Source organism: Zonotrichia albicollis, chromosome 8 (genome assembly GCF_047830755.1).
Source record: "Zonotrichia albicollis isolate bZonAlb1 chromosome 8, bZonAlb1.hap1, whole genome shotgun sequence".
In the NCBI taxonomy this organism is placed as follows: domain Eukaryota; kingdom Metazoa; phylum Chordata; class Aves; order Passeriformes; family Passerellidae; genus Zonotrichia; species Zonotrichia albicollis.
In genome coordinates this window covers 15,334,535-15,354,191 of record NC_133826.1, presented here as the reverse complement: position 1 = coordinate 15,354,191, position 19,657 = coordinate 15,334,535, and the positions used below count along the sequence as shown (strand labels likewise).

The 19,657-nt window shown below is 39.6% G+C and overlaps 1 non-coding gene across 48 annotated transcripts in view; it reads left to right on the top strand.

The window, feature by feature from the left end:
• LOC141729846 (uncharacterized) overlaps positions 1–19,657 on the top strand; it is a 485,161-nt gene that overhangs the window by 434,915 nt on the left and 30,589 nt on the right. For 26 of the 48 annotated variants that reach the window (XR_012581340.1, XR_012581341.1, XR_012581313.1 and 23 more), the window contains one exon: positions 17,696–17,811. The exons of 8 other annotated variants lie outside the window; for them this stretch is intronic. This is a non-coding gene — a transcript (uncharacterized LOC141729846). 14 more of the 48 variants (XR_012581344.1, XR_012581345.1, XR_012581324.1 and 11 more) reach the window with 1 other exon arrangement.

Below are 19,657 nucleotides of genomic sequence, written 5' to 3'. Positions count from 1 at the left end.
CTCTGGTACTTTAAGCTGCAAGTTCTGGGAGAGAAAGAACATTTATCCATGGTTTTGGGATCTTCTTGACAGAAATTGTCAGAACACTTCAAAGACTTTCTTCTCTCCTGTCAGCCATTTTGCCACAAAAGCAATGTAAAACAGCAACAGGAAGCAGACATAATGTCTGGACTTTGGTCTGACTCAGATGCAGTGGCAAAGCACAGGAAGAATTATAAATATTAAGTTAGAATAATGTATTACAGTATGTATGTGTATGGATGTGGGTCTGATGAAGTCATGTAACCATACCATGACAGAAATTTCCTACCTTTGCTGTAAAATTGCTAATGTCACCAATCTAAACCTACAATCCAACTATTAAGTGGAAGAATGAATTTTTTTGAGGTTTAGGAATTTGAGTCTCAAGAGTTATAAAATTAGAACATTCAGCACAGCTGATTGTCTGCAGAGGTCTCTCAATGCAACCCGCCTTAATAGATCACAAGACGGACAGGTAATTTCTTAGTTGGTTTAATCAACCAGTAAAAGTAACAGGTAAAGTGATGTGACCCTTATGTGAAAAAGGGTAGTTAGATCCCACTGATAAAATGGGGGAAGAAGATATAAAACCTCACATCAGTATTAGCAGTTACTCCATAGGCAGATGTGTCTTTCCCCCTGGGCTTACATCCATCTGGAGTTCCAACCTGCACTGTGCCAAAAAAGATTAACTTAAATGCCCAGCCATTTTGTTTGGAGTGGATCATTGGTATCCATCTTTGGTTGGTACGCAGATTTGCTAATAGCAATGGTATCCACTCTTGAAAGGTCTTTGCTTCTTATTTAAATAACATATCCGTGTATTATTCATGTGTCACATTATCTGTCATCAGTGATGACAAAACTGCACTGAAATGACTGTATATATACCTGTCATGTGCCTCAGCTATGATAATAGAAATAAAATAAATACTCTAGAATCTAGTTAGCTCAGCTTCCTCAACCATTTCAACATAACCACAGGGAGGCTGTCCTAGAGGCCCCAGATGCTCCAGTGGAAGACTTTTCAAAATAAAGCCTTATTAGTAAGGCCATCTGACTTTTCTCCCTTCCCTGCTGTGATATTTGGTGAATAAGACATAAACCATTCCAGTGACATGTTCAGTCCTGAAAAATGGTGCATTTTGCACCAAAACCATGGAGGCTGACAGGTGCCTGAGCAAAGGAGATAGATGAGTAAGGTGTTGAAGCTGGCCCACCACCATCCCACTGTTACAGAGAGAAAGGGAGTCCTACATTCAGGAATTGATGTAGGGTAGATGTGTAGCAAAGGAGTGAAATCCATCTTGTTTTCTTCTAAGAGATGCCAGCTGAGCTGGAGTGATGCTGTGCAGTAGATTGCAATGAAAACATGCAGCTTGTGATAAGCTGACAGGAGCTGGACTGAGCATAAATAGCTTAGAAACATCAGTGGGTAAAGGCAAAGCTTTTGCTTTTGTATTTTGAAAGGCATATTTGCTATGCTTTGCTTTTTAGAATATAACACATTGTGTTAATACCAGCAACTGTATTTATAACACCTTATGCTTCCCATGTGTCAAATTTTTGTCCTTATATATGCATGTTCTCATTTTTTGAGCTACGGAACCATTATAATTATGGTTAGAACTTTGTGACTGAGGAAATGAGACTTTCTCAGCATGACTAAGTGTTTTCTCAAGACGTCCTGGCTGCAGTGGTGTTACTGTGCTGACATTTGCACAGATGGGCTGGTCGTACCTGGGCCATGTCTGGTTGCAGTGCAGACCTGAAGATCCTAGATGAAGATGCCAAGCCACTGTGTTTTGGCCTGATTTATAAGAAAACTGCTTCTCAGCAAATGTGGCCTGTGTTATCCTTTCTGCTAGTGGAAAAAATGGTGAGCCACAGCAGATAAAACATATGTTTTGGCCATGGGTCATAACGATTTGTATCAGATATCTCTGTGTGTTCCGTACCAACAAAAACATTTAATGTCCTTGGGTAATACAGAGGAGGGCAAACATCCACAAGTCTGATTGACTATGGAAGGTTATAAGATATATCACAATTGGTAAATTGTGCTTGAAAACCATGCAGGATGAGAACAAAATGGTGTAACTGGGAAATGGTCTTCTAGAAGTGGAATCTGAATTTTGATTTCTCATTATCTGGAATAGTTTCCTCGCTCTCAAGAGAGAGATTTTGCATCAAAGAAGCCAGCAGATGTTGTTACTGAGAAACATGATCCTTCAGATAGGAGGAGAGGGAGAGTAGGCATGGCGTTCTTTGGCATACATGGGACGACAAACAGATTCAGTGAAATCTTATTGTTTCCTAATTTTAATTCTGATAACGAATCACATAATTTGTTACAGATACTGGCTAATGTCCACTAGCTGCTGACAAGAATTTTCTGTCCTACTTTGTGATTGATAGCTAAGTAATTTGGATGGATTTGAGCTGAGGGACTTGTCATGGTCTGGCCTCCTGCATCTTGGTGCCAGGTCTCTGCAGCTTTGCTACCAGCTTTCTGCTATGGACTTTTCTGTTCAACTTTCATTATTTCACTTGAACCTGCTTGGGAAAAACTCATCATTGTAACACCATTTTAGAAGTGGCTTTTCATGGATACAGCTAATGGAATTTATGCAGTAAAATGCTGCTACTGAAGTCCTCTGATAAACCACACAGACTAGAAAATTGCTGATTTAGGGTATAAGTGGATGGGATGCCAAATGTTATCATGTGTTTGAAACTGGTTTATGCATATACCACTCTATTTTTTTTAACAGTCCAGAGAATTACAGAAGCCTTCCACAAATATAGCTCTCTGTTTTAAGCACCGACATCATAACAGGTTTTTATGTTCTTTATCTGCTCTGCACTCATGTAGTCCTGGAAGAGCTCCATGGACTTCAAGAGTCAAGGCAATACTGCAATTACATAGAATTAGAATGCCTTTTCTTTAGCAAAGAGATTAGGGAATGTAACAAAACCAATGAACCAAGGCCAGCTGTGGTGTAAACAGTGATTTTACTTCTTGAGCCAAATTCTTAAATGGTGGAAATGAACCTGCTATGTTCTAAAAAACCCTTTTTTAATCTTCTTTATGTCAGTAGCACAGACAAAAGGGTTGGAGTGGCAGCAAAAAAAACCCCTATTTAATATCTTATATGTGGCAAAACTCTTCTACTGCATCTTTTCTTTGTTGCTGCTTTTCCTGCTCCATGCCCATTTCTGCACCTAGTATTGTGGGAGCTGAACATGGCCAAAGACTGACTATACTTACAGCAAGATCCATATATAAAAGGGCATTTGAATTAGTCATGTCTTTGCCTATAGATTTCAGAAGTTTAGATCTCCAGCTAGGGCAGATGTAAACTTCTTCGAAGTATAAAGGTAGCTCAGGCAGGTGGGTTCAACGAGTTTCGTGTAGCAACTGGGAGCAAAGCTCTGAGATTAACAGGTATGTGCTGATTCTTGTGATCAGGCCAGCAAAGCTCTCTCAGTGCTGTCCTGTGCTGCAGAGATATATCTTTTAATCAAGGACTGAATGTTTAAGGCTTTGAACACACACTTCTGTAATGAAACATCTAACAGGTGGGATTTCTCCGCCTGCAACCAGGCTTTCTTTTTCTGTGGCTTTCTGGGATCAGCAAATACCTGCATGATGCCTGGGGAGCAAATTCTCAGCTGCTGAAGCTCCACCATTGCATTGGTGTTGTTCAGGACTGTGGAGGAGTTCTGGCTCATTCCCACTCTGGAAGCAGTGACTAGGAACTGCCCTAAGCCTCACATTGTCACGTGTCACTGCACTGGTGTGTGCCAAGAGAGGAAGTAAGCAACACAGAGGGCATCTGGAAAGAGAGAATACAGGAGAAACTCAGTTTGGCAGATGCTGGAGCACAGCAGGTTTCCAGCAGTTTATTCTGAGTGTATTTGTTTGCTAAATAACCATACTTTACTGCAGTGGAGTATCTTCAGTTTCAGTAATATTTTGCTGTTATTATTAAAGACCAAAGTGGACAGCAGTTATAGGAACGTGGTGGTGCTCCTGACTAGGATTCACTAGGATTCATTAACCTTTCAGACACTGTGATTTTAGAATGTTTTTTCCTAATTTTTTCTAATTCCTGTAGTTCTCAAACATGCCTATTTTAATAGCAAGAAGTTAAACTGCAGAAAGGTCATGTTATCTGGTTTGTGCATGGGCTACCTCCATCACACTTGTGTGTAATCAAAGAAAATATAATTACAGCTCTGCAAATTTGAGGCCAAATCCTGCAGTTTAGTCTGCTCATCCTCGGCTCACATAAATGGGTGAGTCCTTGGGTTTTGCTTGGCTAACAAGTACCATCCTGTATTAACAGACAGGAAATCTTTTCTAGGATTTAGAGCAGCTGGCATATTAAATACAGTTGACCAACTGAAACCTTGGTATCAGGCAGCAATGGTTCTTCAGAAATGACTGGAGCTGTAACAGTCTTACATGTCAGGATTGAGATCAGAACCAGACTCTGTCTGCTGAAAAATAAAGCAGTTCTGTCATTTGCTGGTAATGAGGAATCACTTACTCAAATCATAAATCTATGTCCAGGCTGAAGTTGTACACTATAAATATGTTACATGGACTCCATGGGGTGCTCTTCTAAATAAGCTCCACAGTATTTACTAATAAGTCTCTTTTTTCTTCTTCATGCAGCTTGTCCTCTAAGGGTGATAGATGTTTCTCCACTAGCATTTTGATCCAATCCTATTAAAACCATTTTTAGTTCCAGGAAGACTTTTGATCTTTTTTTGTCTTCCAAAACTATTACAAATATTCACAAATTCAGGGTCATGCTGTATGTAACCATAGACCTTTAAATCCAAATATTTGAGGTGGGATTTATGGGAGGGAGTGGTTTGTAACAGGGTTTCTCAAAACAGGGTATGAAGTGCTGGGAGGGAGAGGTAAAAAAGCAAATTATTAATCTGCTTCTAACATTAGTACCATTTCGCATGTGACAAGGGAGAGGATGAATAGAATAGTTCACCAGGGAGAGAGGCACAGGGCAGAGTCATTTGCAAAGCTCTGGTTTACAGAATTTTAAAAAGTAAATATACTTATTCCTAGGCTGTAGATTAAGGTGTATTTTTCAGCATCAGCTGGCTCCTAGTTATCCCTAACTTTACAATGTTTACAGCATTCTCCACTCTGGTAACGCTGCCTCAGAAAACCCTCTGCCCTAATGTGAAAGGGCTGTGCACTTCTTGCTTACCAAGGGACTTAAGTTAATATAAGAGCACTCAATGTTCTAATGTTAAATGCCAAAGGACCAATACCTGAAAGGTCTACGACTAAAAGCATCAGACTACACAATTTCCTATTTACTATAGATGGTATATTTAGTAACTAATCATCCAACCTAATAATATAAAATAGTATTTGACAAAAAGGTCAAGTGTTTAATATTAGGGCTAGGAGAGTCATAAAAATCTATGAGGGGAATGCTCCATGGAACAGCCAGCCAGCTGCAGCTCCCGGCTCTGTCACTGTATCTCTCAGTTACTCCTTTCATTCTATAAAAATGTCACAGTCTCTTAAGCTCAAGTGATTCCATACATTTCCTGCTTCTGGAGGATGTAACTCTACAGTAGGCTCAGTCCCTGGTTGCCGGGCCAAACAGCTTTTTCTGTGGAAGTTTCCTCTCTTTAAGTCATCCGGAGATCTTCAATAAGTGTCATAGTTTATGGTGTAAACAAAAGATCCCTGGATATTGTGGAGAACTCTGTATTTTATGGAAATCCTATTATGCAATGAAAGAGACTTTTTAAATTAAATAATTGCTTTACAGTACCTAGCAAATTTTATGTTCCAGGTTTGTCAGCCAAATGGACCTCAGCCAGAGGAATGAGAGGGAGTGAACCAAACTGAGAGCTGGTGTAAATGGGCCCAACTTTCACATTCTTTTTGAACTTGACCAACACATGCAGGGACTAGAAGGAACCACTGGTTGTAGAGCAACCTGGGCATCAACCTGTTTTAGAACCTCATTGTCACTGTGAAACATGAAAACAAAACACAGAAACAGCAACTGAGACTAAATGCTGTACTCAGATCCAGACTGGAGGACACATGTACAAGATTTTATTGTTAATACTGTCCTTCCTTAGCTCCTATCTCTTTGATACTTTTCCCACACTATTATCCATTACTCCCTTCATGACTGTTGGGAATTTGGATTTTTTATCATCTTCTATTTGCCTGCAGGGACCTCAGTTATTTTACTTCTGCCCAGGAGATCCCACTTCAGTTGCAGCTGTTTGAATTAACATATTTCCTTGCTGCATCTTGTGGCTGAGGAAAATGCAAGTACTGTCATGGCCAGCAGAACAAACAGGTGACTCAGTTCCACCCTGTAATTCATTTCTGTGGCATTTTTCTGTAAACTCATGTGGTTTAATAGCAGGTGGAGGAGGTGGGTTGTTTTTTTGGGTTTTTTTGGATCAGCAACTATATACTACAGGGTGGGGGGTGGTATTTGGAAAAAAAAAATGGGACACACCTTTTAATACTCATGAAAGCATTTTCATGGGAAGCCTTCTTACAACAACAGAGTGAGAACAAGTTAAATATTTTGTTTCAAAGGGATTATCCCTACCCAGCAGGGAACAGCTGGCATAAAACGCTGATCCACCTCCCATTGCAAACAAGAGCCAAACTCCTGTTGATTTCGTTGGTACAGAATCAAGCTCTTATTAAGTCCATGGCCAGCTTTGCACAACTTCTGTCTCTGTCTGCTTCTCTTACATATAGGCCTGACCCTCTCTGGTCGTGGAGAACCCAGGATGAGTTATGGCTGAAGAGAAATTGAAAGCATTTACAGATAGAAATGAGGAAATTAGTGTAACAGCGTTTTCCACATATGTTCAGTTGTGGAGTACATCACAAGCAGCCCCACTGACTTCAGTCTAGCCCATCTGTCTAGATAGCCAAATAACAAGCAGCAAGTTGTATCCAGGATCTTGACTCACTAAAATGAGCAGCCACAAACTTCTTATTTCCTCTCCAGAGCATTCACATCAAGGCATAGATGTGTGTAGAACTGTTTAGAGAACATACATTATTACAAAAATAACTGGATGATTTTTATGATCTCTGATATTGATAGGCTTCCTGTTACCCACATCCAGTTATATTGTTTGTCATGGTTATATTGTTTGAATGAGTTTCTGCTAAGTGGCAGAGCAGGCTGAAACTGTTAGTGCCTAGGAGTTGGGAAAAAATGTCATAACAAGTGATTGGGTTGTTAAGAGCCTCATTGTATGTGACAGTGAAAAAACTGTCATATGTAATCTAAAAGTTAACACTATGAACAAGATGTTTTCATATCCTTTCTAATACTTTGAGATAGACCAAAATTTATCATAGCTACCTTCATTTTACTCAGTTAATAATGAATGATCAGTGAAACATTTTGGAATAAGAAAGCTAGATGATTCATGTAACCTCTGCTGTGAAAGGTTTTCAAAGTTTAAAGCATAAAAAGAGAAAGTAAAGGTAGCTGTATCTTTTAAAGGACAAAAAATATGTAGGAGAGATGAGAAGTTTTAATTGAACAATGTAGTTTGTGAGATCATCATACAGGTTTGATTTTTTGATAATCAGATTGAGTTTCATTCATGTTCAACATTTGCATGAGTTCTCAAACAATGAAACTGTCTTTGTGGGCCTTTCTTTGACTTCATGACCATCATGATTTTCAGGGATGAAAGTCATGCTTTGATGATAATGGTGTGATTGTATGGATGCTGTATAAACTGCAGTTTTTAACTGCTGGGGAAGGTGCTGTCTGAAAAGCTGTGTTTCTTCTTCTTTATTAGAACTGATCCAAGTTATAAAGAGTCCAAAGTCTAGCTCAACTGTTCACAGATTAGAAGCTATCAAAAAAATTTGCCACAGAAAAATTACATAGCATTCCTGTTATGCACACACCTCTATTCTTAGTTTACACCAAGAATAAAGGGCCAAATTCTCTTCTGGAATAAACATCACAATTTTTTTGCTGTCTGTTGAGCTTCCAGTACCTTTTCCAGCAGAGATAGAGTTCATGTAAAGAGACAGGTCTTTACCTCTCCAAATTCTACTGTCAATATTTGGAGACTTCTTGAATCTTTGTGCCAGTGCACAGAAAGTATAATATGATGCATTCATGACTTCATCATAAAACTTCAACTTCTGGAGCCTGTGGGTGGGGAGTTAAGTTTCTCATTTAGATACTCTGTAATAATAATTGTCATTCCTCTTGCATCTTATTCACAAGTGTGTAAGGATCCTGTTTCTGAAAGACTGGATATGCTGAACTGCTGTTCTGGACTAGTACTTTAGTCCCTGTGTTTTTGTATTGTTAGAGCTACTTCTTTTGAACTTCATGGCTGGTTAAAAATTTGAGGTGTTCTAGGTTGTACTAACTATGAGGAGAAAGTGTTGTGAGAGTCAAAAACTGCTTCTATGTAACCATTTATCCACAAAGAGAGGAAAAAGATCTGTTTTTCTGACCCCTGGGCAAGTCAAACAGCTATAAAAATAAAATAAGTGCCTCCAATTGCCCATGAGATCTCTTTTAGCCAGAGCCCACTGCTTATGCTCACCCTTGGCCTCTCATAGGGATGCACTTGGCTGTATGTCCTGCCACCTCTCTTCATTTCTGCAGTGCCTCTGTGGCTTTTCTTCCCCCCCATTCTGGTGATCTCTCAGTGTAATATTGAGGAGCTGTGCTTCTCTCATAGTTCATGTCTCTGATCAGACTGGCCTTGTCTTTGCTGTGTGCAGTGACACGTGCCTGCACTTTGCTTGAAGACTGAGTGCCTTCACCAACGAGTTGAGTTGTTCATTCCCAGCCAACTCAGCTGAAGGGCAATGACTGCTACCAGCTCTGACAATGTTTCATCCATACACTTCTACATCTGGTTTATATCAAAATTATTCCCATAATTCCTGGCATCATGAAAAAGCGAGCCTGAAAAGAAGAGGAATAAACATAGAGTGGTTTAAAATTGTGTACTAGGAATAATTAAATTCTTAGTAAGAGACTTCTGTCATTTCTCTATTTTCACTCACCATGAAGAGGACAGCATGTTCTCATCTCTGCAGAGTCACATAAATTACTTGATTAAAGTGCATGTTGCAGAGCTTAATCTGGACATTTGGAACCTCCTTGCTGTTTTCTCAAGGTATTTGTTAGATGAAGAAAAAAAAAACGTCCTGTGCTTAGTTCATCTTCTTATATTGTAGATATATTTTCCAGACATTTGCAAATAGAGTAAAGAACAAGAGTTCTTCAGCTATTTAAAGTCTTTGAAAGAAGAAAGGCAGTTTAGATTACCAGCAGCCTACAATGTGCGTGGCACAAAAATGTCAGTTTTAATGGCAAAGTTCAGGATAAAACTGTGTCAGCTAATTTAATCATTTACCATGAAATACCAGTTATCTTAATCTTACATGCAGTCCTTAAGTCTGCTGCATATTTCTGTGTAATTGAATCATGTCCCTAAAAGGGACAAAGCAGGGAATTTGCTTTTTAGCGAAAAGTTAGGCTCTAAATGTTCCTGTTTATAAATTGTACTTGTGGCATTGTCAGATATTTTGATAGTGAGCAGCTAATATTTCTGATGAGTCTATTTTTTCTCTGTTTCCTATTTGTCTTCCATGCTACAGAAATCATATTAGTATTCAGTTTCTATGGAACTTAACCGAATTCTCTGGAAAAAAACTGCAGATATTGTTCCCAGAACTTAAGGCAAATAAATTAGAATCTAACCCAGATGACACATTTTATTCATGTGGTTTGCTTTCCGTCTAGATACCTGATGTATTACTTCATCAGCAAATTCAACAAGGCCAAGATGTCTTCATTTTCCTTCAGAGCAAGAGCTGTAAGAGCAGTGTGGTGGAAGTATTGGTCTTCTGTGGCCAGGCGGTTGAGAGCCCATCGACAGCTGTGATGAGCAGAGCAGACACGGGAGACAGGAGGCAGCTGAAGCCAAAGAGGACCCACGCCTGGAGCTGTGTCTGTGTGATTGGAGCAGAGAGAGGCCAGGACCCAAGGAAATCCCAGCAGCAAGGGAAAAAAACAGATTGACTCTCAGTGACTCATTTAGCTCCTGGATTGGACAGATCTCTCCCCTGCTGGCAATTTGGCTGAGCATCAATGGACAGATACCAGGATGAATAGCTTAAAATAATTAGGGGCTGGGAATTTGCAAAACTGCTAGCCATCCAATTCTTTACTGTGCAATGTGAGGCAGAAAAAAGAAATTACATTTAGGTTATTAAATATTAAGTCAGTGGATTTACTTCCATTTGGTGCAGAACAGGAAACTGGCTAAAATTCAACATTTATATCATTGTGTTGATGGTCTGTTTATCACTGAGCAAGTAAGTGCTTTTTGGCAGGTCAAGCTCTTTGACACATGGGGCAAATGCGTGCTTAATTTCTCCCAAACAGAAGAATTAATATAATAATAATTAACACAGATGAGAACAGAATTAAAATCAAGTACAGTCAGGAGTTTAGTTTAATGCCAGGTGTCTCACATTCTAGATGTTCTGGGGCCAGATTTTTCCTGTTGAAGGTAGCAAGGGTTTTGCCTTTGGCACTTCTGGGAGCTGAAGTGCGCCTTGCACGTAAAGAGACAGGATTCCCTGTACTTTCTATTCAATGCACAAAACCAGAAGCAACAGGCTCATTTAGTATCAGTAAAGGTCAGTTAAAATTATAGAGACATCCTTTGGAGCAAATCCTCTGTCTTGCATTTGCATATTTATGAATTAGAGATTACGACAGGCTATTTCATTTATTAGAGCAGCACTGCTATAGTTAATAGTCTGTCAGTACTTCCATTATAAACCCCGTTTTTCAGTGTTTAATATCTCAGCCATTTAAAATCACATCAGGAAGCAAGTCAGTCTTATGTTGCTGGCCAGGTGCAATTTTTTGTTATGGATTACTTTCAATAATGAAATACTGCTTATCATATATGCAGATGAGCCACAGCATTTCTGTTGGAGGGACATAGCAAGGTGTGTAGTTTCATTGTGGTTTTGTTTTTCTTTACAAAAGAAGGGAAAAGAGGGATTTGACCAATCATGTCACCTGTGGCCTTATGTTTGAATAAGAGTTTTTCAAGCAACTGCTCTCCGAGGCAAGGCTAGTTCTCAGTGGGAAATCAGGTTGCTGTTTGCTTTCCAGTGGTGACCAAGATAAACAGGTGAGGATGGTTACCCTGTCCCTCTGATGTTTCTTGTCTACCAGTCATGGGTGAAGCACCCCAGCCAAGAAAGCAGTGAACAAAAAAGAGCCTTTAGAAGTAACAGGAGTCCCAATTACAAATTCAGAAATCTGCCCTCTTTTTAAGTGTCTGCCAGCAGAAAGAAGTGCAGTACTGTCCTGACTTTATTGCTGATATTTGGGGTAGAGGGATTTCTAAGGCTTAAGGGGTAGTTATGAAGCAACTTGTACATGTCCCTAAACTGAACAATGTCATTTATTCCAGCAGTCTCACATCACTCTCCTTCCAAACAGCCCCACTTTGCTTTTATAGAAGTTCACTAGAAAGTAACTGCCTGGCAAGGGCAAATGTTCAGATTAAAATACCAATTTTTAACTTGCTAGGGCAGCAAAAAGTTACTCTTCAGTGTAGCTGAAAGAAGCTGCTCTTGCGCTATAACCTTTTGCCCTATGAAAAAGAGAAACAGTCCAAACAGAAACTCCAGGGGAGTGGTTAGTTTTCAAGGTCTTGAAAATCATTTGCTGCCTCAGTAACTGACAAGTTAGAAATCAAATTCATGAAGAGAAAAAACAATTAAGCTTCGTGCAAAATATCTTTTGCTCTTTTGCCTCACAAATGCAGTTGGAGGTGGGAACATAGTCCATATTTTCCATCTTTCTCACCATGAATGTCTGTGTGCACAACTGAGGGTTCCAGGGAAACTAGCAATGGTAGGCCAGAAACACTCTGAAACATCATATTCAGTCCAGTTGGTGCATTGCAGCTGATCAACCTGTGCCCTAGGCAAGACCCAGGGCTTGGCCTCTGTGCCACCTTCTGTAAACTTTGGCTGAATTAAGATTAACAACAGGTTTAGAAGTTACATTACACAAACATTTTTTTAAGCACATGTAAGACAAGATTGCAACAAAAAGTCTCTGATCTTAAATCCCCCAAATCCAAATGGTGAGCCAAACTTCTCATCCAGTCTCTCATCAACATCATGAGAACCAAGAGACCAGATCAAGGCACTCCACTCAGGCTTATGGAAAATCTGTTCCAGATCCAAGTGGCAAGGGCTAATCAGTAGTGCTTTCTTAAAACAACAGTATTTGGGATATTCTGTAACTAATTGCTAAGTAAAAGTCCATTTTCCAGACTCCTTCCAGAATTGCCATTGTAAAAAACAGTCTTCCTTCCCTAGGCACATCACAGTGCTGTTTCAGCCAAAAATTATCTCTGGTCATGATAAGTGATCATAACTCAAAAGGAGGCAGACTACAGAAATTTTAACTCTTTTGACTACAAAATTACTTCAACAGTTTTATTTAAAAGGTATAATCCAAAGTAAGAGGGGGAGGGGTCTGCCAAAGATGTAGAAAATGTCATACATTTTAAAATGAAGTATGAAATATTACCTGCTATTTGCTAGAAACTCTGTCCAGGCTCAGTAAGCTATCTGGACAGGATTGTTTACTGGATATATTTGTTATTCTTGGTCTTTAATTTGCAGTGACATAAAATCTTGCACAACTGACTTGAGTGCATCCTTAAATGCTAAAAATACTAATTATTATGTAATTAGTCAACAGGATGTGTGTAATTGTGCAATACCAGCATTCCTGGGTGTGGTTAAGTACATAGGTAGAATGCCAACAGTCATCTAGATGTAGTATTATAAAATTACACAGCAACATACACCCTGGGTGGATACTCTAATTATATTTTACATTTAAACAATAGCTACATTAGCAAAATGGAACTTATTATTTTTAAAAATATCTTCCCACAGGCATGGATCATAGTACGTGATGGTAATAACATTGCCCAAACAGAGTATCTTCCATCTCCCAAGGGACTCAGTCTTCTTCATAAACATACAAATAGGAGACAGAAACCAGGCATAAAGAGCCCTTCATTCACTCATGGCATAAAATCACCCCAAAACAGACCTGTGACAATTGCTGAATCATGCACTGGAATAACTGAAGGCAGAGAACCACCAGGAAAGACTTTCTATCTCATGAAGAATCACATGAGATTAACCAGAAATGTGACTAGAACTGTTATGTTTTTATGACTTACCAGACATTAGGGCAATCCTTAAACCATGGTGAAAACAGATCCACACAGTGAATCAGATCATTCTTTGAACTTAGCCAGGAGAGATCTAGGTTACAGCCACCAAATGTCTTGAGCATTTGAGTTAATTCTGATCTCTGCTAAGATTTACTGTGAATGTGGTGTGAAAGTCTGCTGCACTCCCAGCCAAAACCTCCCTGCCTGCTCATCCCTTATTCTTCCTGTGCTACATCTGCAGTGACTGACAAGTATGCATGTCACTGGGGCCAGCACTACAGAGATGGTAACTTATGCAGTACAAACAGAAAACATAGCACACAGTACTTACTCTCTTTTGATATGGTTTCAAGGTGAGAAACCCAGGAGAAGAATGGAAAGGTGAAAATTCCAACACCAAAAAGAAACCAAACCAAAGAGCCCTACGCTGTGTTTCATCATTAATGTAAAATGTCAGAGCCTAAAGCTCTGCTTTTTTCATGTGCTTGGATGCAGAAGGGTGAGGTGCCCTCTGAGGATGATTTTATCTTTTACTTTTGAGTCTGAAGATCTTGAATGTGGTTTGGCAAGTTCATCAAAATACTGTGATGAAGTTGAGTTGAGTTGCCATCTGGAAATGATGCATACAGAGATGTAAGAAAGCTTGAGGAGAAAACTGCAAATGCTGGAAGAAGAATCAGCAGTGCACATGAATGAGGTTAAAAATTGCAGACAATTAGCTACAAGATGACTCCTACTAAATAAATCATCAAAGACTTGACTACTGCTTCCAGGTTTCTACTGTGATATTAGCTCATTGGAACAGTCAAAAAGATGTTAATTTGGCCAAAGTTTTAGAAATGTGCTATTCTTGTTTGAATTAACAAATCAACCAACAAGGCCAATCTATACTGTCTTGCCAAGGCTATAAAGCTTCTAGGGAAGCTATTATATTTAATGCTCAGGATCTAGGGCCCCATGATATGCAAAATAAGCTTCTTTGTGTTAAATGAGAGCTGAGCAGGAAAGAAAACCTGATCTTGTCATGGAATTTCACATCTTGTTCCAGCATTCAGGAAAGTGCTTTGGATGTCCAATTTAATAGAGGAGCACAATTTTTTTTTTCTGTATGCCTCCACAGACCAGGCCTTGCTCTGTTCTCATTTAGTTTAATCCAAGACTCAAAGTAAAAAGAAAATATTCCAATTGCTTCCAATAGGCATCCAATCAATCTTGTGCGATGGTTTTACTTAAATGTAAATTCAGTGCTAAGTTCCTCCCAAGAAAAAGAGAGGTAAGTGATACAAGTCTGCACACAAACTTTCCACCCTCCTGTTATTTGCTGCTGATAGAATCTATCCTTTGGCTTGGCAAAAACTTCTTAATTTGTCTGGTCTATCTGCAGGGTTGACTGGTGTAAAAAAAATGCTCACCTCGACCTTCTTTATTGCTACATCGAGGCAGCTCACTACAGTTGTACTCTTTTCTACTGCTTGAGATTTACTTGTGTCCCTGGTGTGTTGTGATAAGCCTCTGAATGGCAGTGCTGTGAAGGTTTTGCTCTTCCCAAAGACTCTCCTGAGGTTCAGTGAAGGCAAGTAGGGTTTGCTGGGGTTTAAAGGTAAATTGTATATGTCACTATAATAAAGGGAAATATGCAAAGTGTTGGTTGAATTTAATAGGAATTTGGAACATTTGACTTGTCACAAGGCCAGTTAGTATTATGTGGACTTCTGACATTGCTCATAGCAGGAGGACCTCACCCCATGGTGAGTGCCGGGTCAAGGCCTAGTTGTCACATGCATGCAATTTAAACCATCTTCAGAACTAGTCTTAAGTCTTACTATCACTTAGTAGTATAAAATTAGAAACATGATCTGAAAAACACTAGAGAGAAATAGTGAAGTTTTGCACATCAAAAAGGCTAATTAGAAACTCTTTTCTTTTATAACAAATAAGCCAAGCATATTGACACTAATTATAGGAAATACTCAAGGTTTGGAATAATCTATTGAAGAGCACAGATGTATACCAAATCCTGTGTAAATGAGTGTGTGCAACTGTTCTTCAGGTAACACATTTAATTATAAAATAAGCTGTGTGTTCAGGGTTTTTTTTAAGGGGTAGAACATCATAAATTAGGTTTCTCTCTCTTCCTTGCTCTTACTCAACACAGTGAGATAGTTATTTCTGTAGTTATATCTGTTCATCACAGCCTAACAAGGATTCCAGGGGCTTGGAGCAGATTCTTCCTGTACCTGAAGTAGTAGTAGTTCTGTTTGCTTTCGTACTAGTAATTCTGTAGGTGTTCTTCAGCTTTACTGGAATTGGATCACTGTAACTAGAAGCAGACTTTGTTCTCAGGTGGTAAAATTCCTTTGGCTTCAAAAAAGCCAATGGAATTAATAACTGCTTTTGTATTTTTCAATCTGTGTCCTGGAGCTGACTAGTGGCATTGGTTTCTTAAAAAAATACTATGACTACGATTTGCTACATTGCCCATTAGTTTTGCCAGTAGAGAATCTTAACAACCCTGTGAAGAAAATTTCACATATCCCTTCTTTTACCCTGTCTGACTGCAAAGAAATCCTCTTAACTTTTGATAGCTTTACTTCATGGGGAAAAGGTTCTTCTCTGTCGTGGCCATGACAGGTGGGCTCAGCAGGCTGAATCACTCCTCCCCAAATGCTCCTTTCATCTTACTCACTGCCTCCATACAGATGAAAGATGCTGTGCTTTCCAGGTCAAATCTTATTAATGAATCTCCCAAATACTTGTCTAAGCGTACTCCTTAAATTAGATGAGATGTCTACCTGCACTGTGGCCATTGTAGATTATCACCCTGCTGGGACTGGTAAGCTTCCTGAAGCCTGCTCCACAATCTCCACACCATCCTGCAAATGCCAGGCTTTAGCATTTTTGCTCTTAGAAACACCCCTCTGCAAGGGCATATGTTGGTAGGGAATTGGTTGCTCTCTCCCATCACTGGTAGAGAATATTGATGTTGCCATTGCTGGTTCAACTCTCCTAATTTTCAACAATTGTCTTAACATTTCACAGGTGTGTCCAGAGCTACTGTGTCAGCAAAAGTTCTAAAAAGCTCATGGTAAAGCTCATGCTTTCACCTCTCAGATTCAAGCTGATTAAAGGGTTTGAGGAAAGTGCTGTGGGCAATAAAGAACATGAAGATCATTTAGATGAGCTGCAGGTATCATTTCAGATCGCTAAAAAGTAGGAAAAAATACTCCAACATTAAAACAGTAATCTCTATATAGCCTCAAGAATTGTCAACAACTGGCCTCCAGTCTAGCTTGAAGATCTTGGTAATCTCACCACATGCTGCCCAAGTCTGAACAAGATTGCCTAGGCCACAGGTACATAACACAGGCCAAACTTGAGTATCTGGCCTGTTCTTACACTTTTGCTTGTGAACATCCACTACTGGTAATTATTAGTCATAAAATATTGGAATAGTTGGATTTTTTTTCAGCCTTGTATTCTTGATCTTAGGTTTTTATGTTTCCCTCATTTTTAGTGAGTCTGAAAAGGAGACAGCTTCTGTCCTAATTGCACTGTGATAAGGAAAACCAGCAGATTTTACTGACCCTGGTCATCCAAGGGCATCCCTTTACAAGGAGACACCTCTGACACATGGATCCATGTTGACTGACATGATAGATGCAGCACTTGTAAAAGAAACCAGCTTGGAGCTGCATATCATTTAGTGGCAACTAAATGCAGAAAAGAGTTGCAAGAGTGGGAGCAACAGGAGATTGTCAGTTGGTTGTGATGTCAGAATAAAAGTTTTAAATATAATTTCATCTATTTGAGAGGCAGATGGCTCTGTTAGTAACTATTCCTTACATATAGATCAGACTTCTAAAGTCTGCTTTGGATAAAAGTATATAAAAAACCTGAGCCCATGAGCTTTTGCCTTCAGTGTGCAGTCAGTAGATTAGAAGGAAAAGGAGCTGTTACACCTGTGAAATTAAATTTGACTCAAAGATAGTTTAGGATGATAATGAAGGTGAAAGTTCAAAATATAGTGTGATATCTGTACAAAGTGTATTGACCTGCTGTCTAACTTTTTTGTTCTTGCTTGAAATCTAAAATTTGGTTTCAAATAAAAATCACTTCCTACCAGTTCATATAATACCAGTATGTTATTGAATTCTGACTGAGGCAGTGTTGCTCAGAGATGGGGGCCCAGTCCTGGCCTTGTGGCATGGGGTCAGGAGCATTTTGCAGGATGTGACAGTTTCCAGACCACAGGCAATTCTGACTTTAGGGAAAGGTGAAGGAGGTGGACACCTACCCTAGAGAGAGATTACAGGCAGCAAAAAAGCCAAGTCACCAATGAAAACTTTCTATTTCTTTCTAGCACTACTGGTCTTCTGATGAAATTTTCAAAATTTGGGATGAGTGACAAATTTTTCAGCAAATCCAAGGGAACCAAAATAGGGATGGTCAGCTTAGCAAGAGAAACCAAGGCACCAGGTAAGATGACAGCCTTGTGGGAGAAGAGATGGAGGGGCAAGGGGAGGGAAGAAGGCAGGCAGGCTCATGGAGGGGATCTGACTGCAGCAGGGTATGCAGGGGAGGGAGAGACTGCTGCCTGTCAGGACATAAAACTGGTGCTTGGGGGTAGGTGCTGGAACCATCTGTCTGAAAAGAGAAGGGCAGAGAAGGAGGGCAGTAAAACTTTGGGGTTGGCATTGTAGGTGGCAGGGGGAAGAACAGGGCTCCTTCTGCACCCACCCTGCTTCTAGGTAGAAGCTAGCTGGCTACAGCTCCAGGAGTGAGGGGGGTTCATTGTCTCTGAGTTCATGACATTTTTTAAAAAAAAAGGGCAGAGAAGACTAAATCTCTTACTGCTTGACTGGCAAACAAGAGCTTAACAATGAAGGGAAAGTCTTTCTACCTTCCCCCAAAAGCAGCTATCTTCAGCCAAAGGCTTTACCTGGGGCTTTTCTGGAGGCCACCTCTGCCCCGTGGGTGACATCCCTGTCTCTGCTTGAGCCTGACAGGGCACTGCGAGTGCCAAGCACTGAGGGGGATATTGAGGAAGGAGGGAGCTTTGTGCCAGTTAATTAGCAGCACTTTGGTGGTTTCTGCAGCCCACTGTAACCTTCACAGGACCTGCAGTGAAGGAGAGATATTTGGGGATATATGGTTGAGGCTGGAAGTCGATTTATTTGAGCTCTTCTTTCTTTGAGCATTGAGTTCATTGTTCTTCCAGCTCCCTTTACAGACCGTGCCATCAGCTGTCCAGGCTGGGCAGCCCAGAGTCAAAAGGAAAGGAGCCTTTTGCCCATCAATGTCACATAAATCAGAGCCCAAATCTGTAAAATGTGAGAAAATGAGAGATTCGATTATCCATATGGATCACTCTGGATTTATTCCAGATTGCTTCATTAATAGCAATCAAAGACATCACTTTAATGGATTTTTTATCCTCAAAATTATGATCATGGGGAATTTGTTCTGGCTATTGGTTTTGAAAAGGCTTTTGATTCTCTTCAATAGCCTTAACTTATTTCAGATTTAGGTAACAGTAGGATTTGGTCTTAAATATGTTAGATAGGTCAATCTCCTTTATTCAAATCCACTGTTATGTTAAAACTAATGACCACAGTTTGAAGATGATTTATATACTGAGGCTTAGACATGAGAGTCTTTTTTCTCTGATACTTCTGCTGTTACAGAGGAGCTTTTGTTTTGGGAGAAGTCACTGTTTTTAAGAGAAAAGTCAGTTGATGTTTTCAATTTTGCCCTTAGTTGGAGGATATGTTATTTTTTTAATGAAGATTTTCTTTAATGAAGATTATGCTGGAAGTCACTGAATGATGTTCATGTTTCTTCTTTGTTAATTGGGGTAAAACTCTTAAAGCCATTAGGTGATTTAAATGTAGCTCTATTTGAGCAATATCCTTTATTGGATCCCCCATTATCCTTTAAACATCTTGGTGTGCAAGGGGATAAAATTAGAATGAATTTGTTTGCTTTAAATTGCCAGCCTCTGCTTGATAAAACTATTAGCTATTTAGCTAATTGGGCTGCTCTTCCATTATCATTAATTGGCAGAATTGATACAATTAAAATGGGGGGTTTATCCAAAGTGTATGTTTTTTTTCCTAGGTATTCCTATCAAGTTTCCTATCATGTTCAGGGAGTCTTACATTCTGCAATTAGTTTTGTTTTCAAGGTTAGAGGTAAATTCAAGATTGATTTTGAAACTCTGCAGCTTCTTACAGAGTCAGCTGGACTGACTCCTGCTAACTTTGTTGTTATTTTTATTTGCCTCGGTGCAAGGTATTTGGTGATTTAGGCAATGCCCGGCGTT